Source organism: Bidens hawaiensis, unplaced genomic scaffold (assembly GCF_021521415.1).
Source record: "Bidens hawaiensis isolate Kalapana, Puna unplaced genomic scaffold, B.hawaiensis_p1.1 tig00050010_1, whole genome shotgun sequence".
Classification (NCBI taxonomy): domain Eukaryota; kingdom Viridiplantae; phylum Streptophyta; class Magnoliopsida; order Asterales; family Asteraceae; genus Bidens; species Bidens hawaiensis.
Window position 1 is genome coordinate 41,866 of NW_027498973.1, and position 6,403 is coordinate 48,268.

At 42.0% G+C, this 6,403-nt stretch overlaps 1 non-coding gene across 1 annotated transcript; it reads right to left on the reverse strand.

The window, feature by feature from the left end:
• Positions 1 to 5,312: 5,312 nt before the first annotated feature.
• TRNAV-CAC (transfer RNA valine (anticodon CAC)) lies at positions 5,313 to 5,386 on the reverse strand. Its single transcript has one exon. It is a non-coding gene; the product is annotated as a tRNA-Val (tRNA).
• Positions 5,387 to 6,403: the final 1,017 nt, after the last annotated feature.

Consider the following 6,403-nt stretch of genomic DNA (forward strand, 5'->3'; position numbering starts at 1 on the left):
CTGGACTCCCTCCTATTCGACAAGTCGAGTTTCAAATCGAATTGACCCCCGGTGCAGCACCTATAGCACGAGCCCCGTATCGGCTCGCACCGGCGGAGCTTCAGGAACTGTCCACTCAGTTGCAAGATTTATTGGATAAAGGTTTTATCCGACCTAGCTCATCGCCATGGGGAGCCCCGTCTTATTTGTCCGAAAGAAGGATGGGACTTTCCGCATGTGTATCGACTACCGGGAGTTGAACAAGGTGACGGTCAAGAACCGTTATCCTTTACCCCGAATTGATGATCTGTTTGACCAGCTCCAAGGATCGAGTTACTACTCGAAGATCGATCTGCGGTCTGGTTACCATCAACTAAGAGTACGCGAAGAAGATATTTCAAAGACGACTTTCAGGACTCGGTATGGTCACTACGAGTTTTCGTTTATGCCTTTTGGCCTAACCAACGCACCAGCCGTATTTATGGATCTCATGAATCGAGTATGCAAGGCGTACCTCGACAAGTTTGTGATTGTTTTCATCGATGATATTCTTGTCTACTCCAAGAACGAGACTGACCACGAAGAGCACTTAAGGATAATTCTGGAACTACTGAAGAAGGAACAACTGTATGCTAAAGTCTCGAAATGTGAATTTTGGCTTCGCGAGGTTCACTTTTTAGGACATGTGATCAACGAGAATGGTATCCATGTCGATCCCGGTAAGGTAGAGGCCATCAAAAACTGGGAAGCACCTAAGACTCCGACTGAAGTGCGACAATTCCTAGGACTGGCCGGCTACTATCGGCGTTTCATCGAGGGATTTTCAAAGATTGCTCAACCCCTCACCGCTTTGACTCACAAGGGCACTAAGTACAACTGGGGTGACGCGCAAGAATCCGCTTTCCAACTATTGAAAACCAAGCTTTGTAGCGCCCCTATTTTAGCCCTCCCCGAGGGAACGGAAAACTTTGAGGTACACTGTGACGCATCTATACAAGGTCTCGGTTGTGTGCTGATGCAACTCGAGAAGGTTATAGCCTACGCCTCTAGACAACTACGGGTTCACGAGAAGAACTACACGACCCATGATTTGGAACTCGGAGCTGTGGTGTTTGCTCTTAAGATATGGAGGCATTACTTGTACGGTACCAAGTTTACCATTTACACCGACCACAAGAGTCTCCAGCATATCTACGATCAGAAGGAGCTGAACATGCGACAGCGTCGTTGGGTCGAGCTGCTTAAGGATTATGATTGTGCCATCAAGTACCACCCTGGTAAGGCCAATGTAGTGGCCGACGCTCTCAGCAGAAAAGAAACAGATAAACCCAGGCGAGTGCGAGCATTGCAACTCACGATTCATACCAACTTACCCGATCAGATTCGCAATGCACAACTTGAAGCTTTGAAGGATGATAATCTTCCATCAGAACTCATGTGGGGCATGAACAAGCAACTTGGAACCAAATCGGACGGGGTCCGATATTTTGATAACCGGATTTGGGTTCCACGATACGGAGAGTTGAGAACTCTAGTGATGGACGAAGCTCACAAGTCCCGATATTCTATCCACTCTGGCTCAGATAAAATGTACCGTGACTTAAAGGCACTTTACTGGTGGCCGAACATGAAAGCCGACATTGCCACCTACGTGAGCAAATACTTGACTTGCGCCCGAGTCAAAATAGAATACCAGAAACCATCTGGCCTACTACAACAACCGGAACTTCCAATGTGGAAATGGGAACACATTTCAATGGATTTTATCACGGGTTTACCTATAAGACACCTACGGGATGCGATACCATCTGGGTGATCGTTGACCGGTTGACTAAGTCGGCACACTTCTTAGCGATTAAGGAATCGGACAAAATGGAAAGACTGACTCGCGTTTATATGAAAGAAGTGGTGTCTAGACACGGAGTGCCTGTCTCAATTATTTCTGATCGAGATTCCCGTTTCACTTCGCTCTTTTGGAAGTCGCTACAGAGCGCAGTAGGCACACGTCTTGATATGAGCACAGCATACCATCCCCAGACGGATGGGCAAAGTGAACGAACTATTCAGACCTTGGAGGACATGTTGCGTGCGTGCGTGTTGGATTTCGGAAAAAGTTGGGAACCTCACTTACCATTGGTAGAGTTTTCATATAATAACAGTTACCACGCAAGTATTAAAGCAGCGCCGTTTGAAGCACTGTACGGACGAAAGTGTCGATCACCTCTCTGCTGGGCAGAAGTGGGTGACAGCCAAATCCCTGGTCCAGAACTAGTACTCGAAACTTCGGAAAAGATTGTTCAAATCCGAAACCGCATGGCAGCAGCACGAGATCGCTAAAAGAGTTACGCCGACAAGCGCCGAAAACCTCTCGAATTTCAAGTGAATGGCCAAGTATTACTCAAAGTCTCACCTTGGAAAGGTGTGGTTCGCTTTGGTAAGCGAAACAAACTCAACCCCCGATATGTTGGTCCTTACCGGATAACGGAACGCGTTGGTCCGGTGGCGTACCGGCTGGACCTACCACGGAACTCAGCAGTGTACACAATGTTTTTCACGTATCCAATTTGAAGAAATGCCTATCTGATGAAACCCAAGTAGTCCCTTTGGACGAACTGCAAGTTGATGAACAGCTACGCTTCATTGAAGAACCAGTCGAAGTTTTGGATTGGGAAACCAAAACACTCAAGCACAGCAAAATTCCAATCGTTAAGGTTCGTTGGAACTCAAGACGTGGACCGGAGTTAACGTGGGAACGCGAGGATCAAATGATGAAAAAGTATCCTCACCTTTTTGAAGGGCTGACCAAACACCGGAAACCGCGAAACTCGGCAAACCGTCAGAAATCACCGGAGGTATGAATTAAATTTCGGGACGAAATTTCTTTCTACTAGGGGATGATATGACAAACTGAAATTTTTTTTTGTTACTTTTTCAGACACTCATCACGACTTGACTCAAATTTTCGGGACGAAAATTCTTTAACATGGGAATGATGTGACAATCGTCAATTTCAGGTTAACTCCGTTAACTCAACTCCGTCAATTCAAACTTAAAGATCACCGAATCTATAACGCACACCTCATTACATTTAAACTAGGGTTTAAATGACGCTTGACACTTACTACATGTGTAGTCTTTCGGGATTTGCACCGAAACGCAAACGAGTTGACGCAAACGATTAAACGCTTTATTTTATATAAACTTGTGAACTCACCAACCTCATGTTGTCACTTTTAGTATGTTATTCTCAGGTAGCCGAGGCGGGCACGCGGTATAGGATCATGCATGGTTTTTGAACATTCTGATATGCAAACATGTTTTTAACTATTATTACTTGGGTTTTAAGTCGTCTTGCGTGACGCAACTTTTGTCTTTTGGTTTTTACGCTTCCGCACTTATTTTTATTTAAACGTTTTTACGGTTTGATTATAACTAATGATTCCGATCCTGTTAGTTCACACCCTCTGACGGTAAAACTCCGTTAGTGGATTTTGAGGGTGTGACAGTAATAAGTTTCTGGTATTCCCCTTGGTCCCAACAGACTTCTTTCTCATCGACCTCAGATTGGGCAGGCACCATTGAAAACACTTGGTAAAAATGTTTGGATTAGTTCAAAGGATTCAAAATGAAAGATTGAAAGATAGAAGAAAGAAAACAAGTTCGTAATCAAGATTCAAAGGCGATAAAACTTCAAAAAGAAGTTAACTCTCTCTATTTATACTCACCGCAATTAATGCGATGGGATATGAACAGTAGATAGAGAAAAAACCGTCCAGTAACAGATCGCCACGTCACGCGGGAAATTCGAAAAAGAGAAAAAGTGGTACAGTCGGGTACAGTAACAGCCGTCAAAAACGTCCTGTCACCGGCACACGCGCCTACGAGTAGTCAACTTGTCCTTTTTCATGATTATCCACAAACCACAAAAGATATTTCTCACCAACTTGCAAAGTCAAAAACCCCCAAATCCACATTAAGTCCAGAATTTCACCCGCATAAAATACTTCACACGGAAGAAACACTGGACTGGGGGGACTTATAGAGGTAGGGTACCAAAAAGACCCAAACACCCTTAAGGACTACCCGCGGGTCACTCAGAAATCCCTCATAAGACACCCGCGGGGCACACAAGTCATCTGCATAATCATTTGAGGAAGAAACACTCTCATAGCACATGCGGAAGCATCATAGCACCCTCAGAAGTCATCCGCAAGAAGGAATAACCTTCTGCGTAAATGACCACGAGGAAATGTTCTGGGATAGCTGTCAATAACCAATTACCTTCTAGAAGATTTACCAAGATGCTTTCTTGAGCAATACGTGATCTTTTGGCCAATCAGCTAGTGACACCTGGCAAGGTCATTATAACCGTGCACATGTCCAATATTCTCCCATTAACAAATGGAAAGAGGACGCGTGTCCAGGTTGTTATACATGCACATGCAACGTATAAGCTAAACCTATCACACAAGGACACGTGTCCAGACGGTTATGCAGACATCTTCCTAAGGGACAGCTGGCCCAATCACCTTCCCACACCCTTCGGCTATAAATACCCTCCCAATCATCATGAGGTAGGCATTCATACACATTCACCATCACTGTACTCTCTCAATTGACTTAAGTACTTTATCTCTTTGTAAGGACAGTACTTATTCTCACACCGGAGGGTGGTTACGGGAAGACCCCCCCCTCTTGTCCTTCCCGTAACGAGCTCACGGTGTTCTGTTTTGCAGGATTCACGTCACTGGACTTTAGGAGTTGCGTTCTTATCGTATTGGCAGTTTACCGTATCCTACCCTGTGGACTCATTGGATCTAGGACCCATTAGTGGGGAGTAGGTCCGTGTTTCTTCAACCATTATAAAAGCTTAATATATCCTCGTTTATGTCTTGGTAGCTAAACTAATCATTGGGACTTCAATCATCGAAACCTGCTCTCAAACTTGTCAAATTCACTTTAAAATATCAAATTCTAACAATTCCGAATTTTAATAGGTCTAAGTTTATAACAAATTTAAAGTACCATGTAAAAATATTTTTAATGCCATATAATATGGGATTTGATTATTAAAGTCGTCCCTAAGATGTCAAGGGTCAAAGAAAAACTCTCTCAACCATCAAATTCTAACAATTCCGAATCTTAATAGGTCTAAGTTTATAACAAATTTAAAGTACCATGTAAAAATATTTTTAATGCCATATAATATGGGATTTGATTATTAAAGTCGTCCATAAGATGTCAAGGGCCAAAGAAAAACTCTCTCAACCCGTTATGGACTAAAAATTGAGTATGGACTATGGACAAAAAGTATAATATACCACAAAACAATTTGTCTGAGCCCGGGTTCAAACCGGGGACCTCTAGTGTGTGAGACTAGCGTGATAACCAACTACACCACCCCAACTTGCTTGTTTAGTTTTCACCAAAGTTTAATTAGAAACTATGGAAAAGCATGCCAACTTGACTTACTGATAAAATCATAAAACACACTTTTGATTTGTTTATTTTTTTTCTTAATCTGCCTACAAATAAAATTCAATTTTAACCGGATAAAGCCTTTAAATTTTAAAATGCTTGCAAATAAAGTGTCAACTATAAATCTAGTGAGTTCTTTATAGAAAATATATAAATCATGTTTCTATAAAGTTTTGCTCTAAGCTTTACTTTAAAGTCCTCCTTATTCACCTTAAGTCCTTGATTATAGTTTTTGAAATATAAAAGATCCATTTTGATGATGAAATGGGTTATCGCTTACGAGGGACGATGGGAGTAATGACAACACAATTGGTGATGACCGAATGTAGTGGGCTAATGCCCCACTACACCTCAACATTTTATGACGTTAATCACCATTACACAACAGGTACGAACGAAAAAGGGCAAGAGCGCCAATCTATTGGTGGGTGTGAGGGCTTGGTTGTGGGGCTAGGTCTTTTCTTAACCAATCAAATTATTTTTAGTATTACATATTCTTTATGGAAAAGTTAGTGAGAGCCTTAATGCTTACATGATAGTGACGTGATACGACGTTTTTTATTTTTCAGTTAAACTACTACACATACCAGAGCGAACCGTGAATTAGGTGACTATGACCCAACCCTCTGTGCTTTTATGGTTGAACTTAAAGGCATGTCTCCATTTTTTAACTCTTTCTAACAAGTTGAAAAATATCATGTTTTTTTTTAAATAGGCAAATTGGATTTTAATAATCCCAAATAAATACTATTAGCCGATAATAATCTCAATTTAGTTTATTCCCACCACTGGTCCCAAATTTAAAAAAGTTAGATCTTAATGGTCCTCCGTTAAAAAAAAACCTAACGACGTTAAGTTTTTTTCAAATTCAAACTGATTTTTTAGGGCTTTTGATTGATAGGAGGATACGAGTCGATTAACGTTAAAATTAGCTCGAAACGATGCT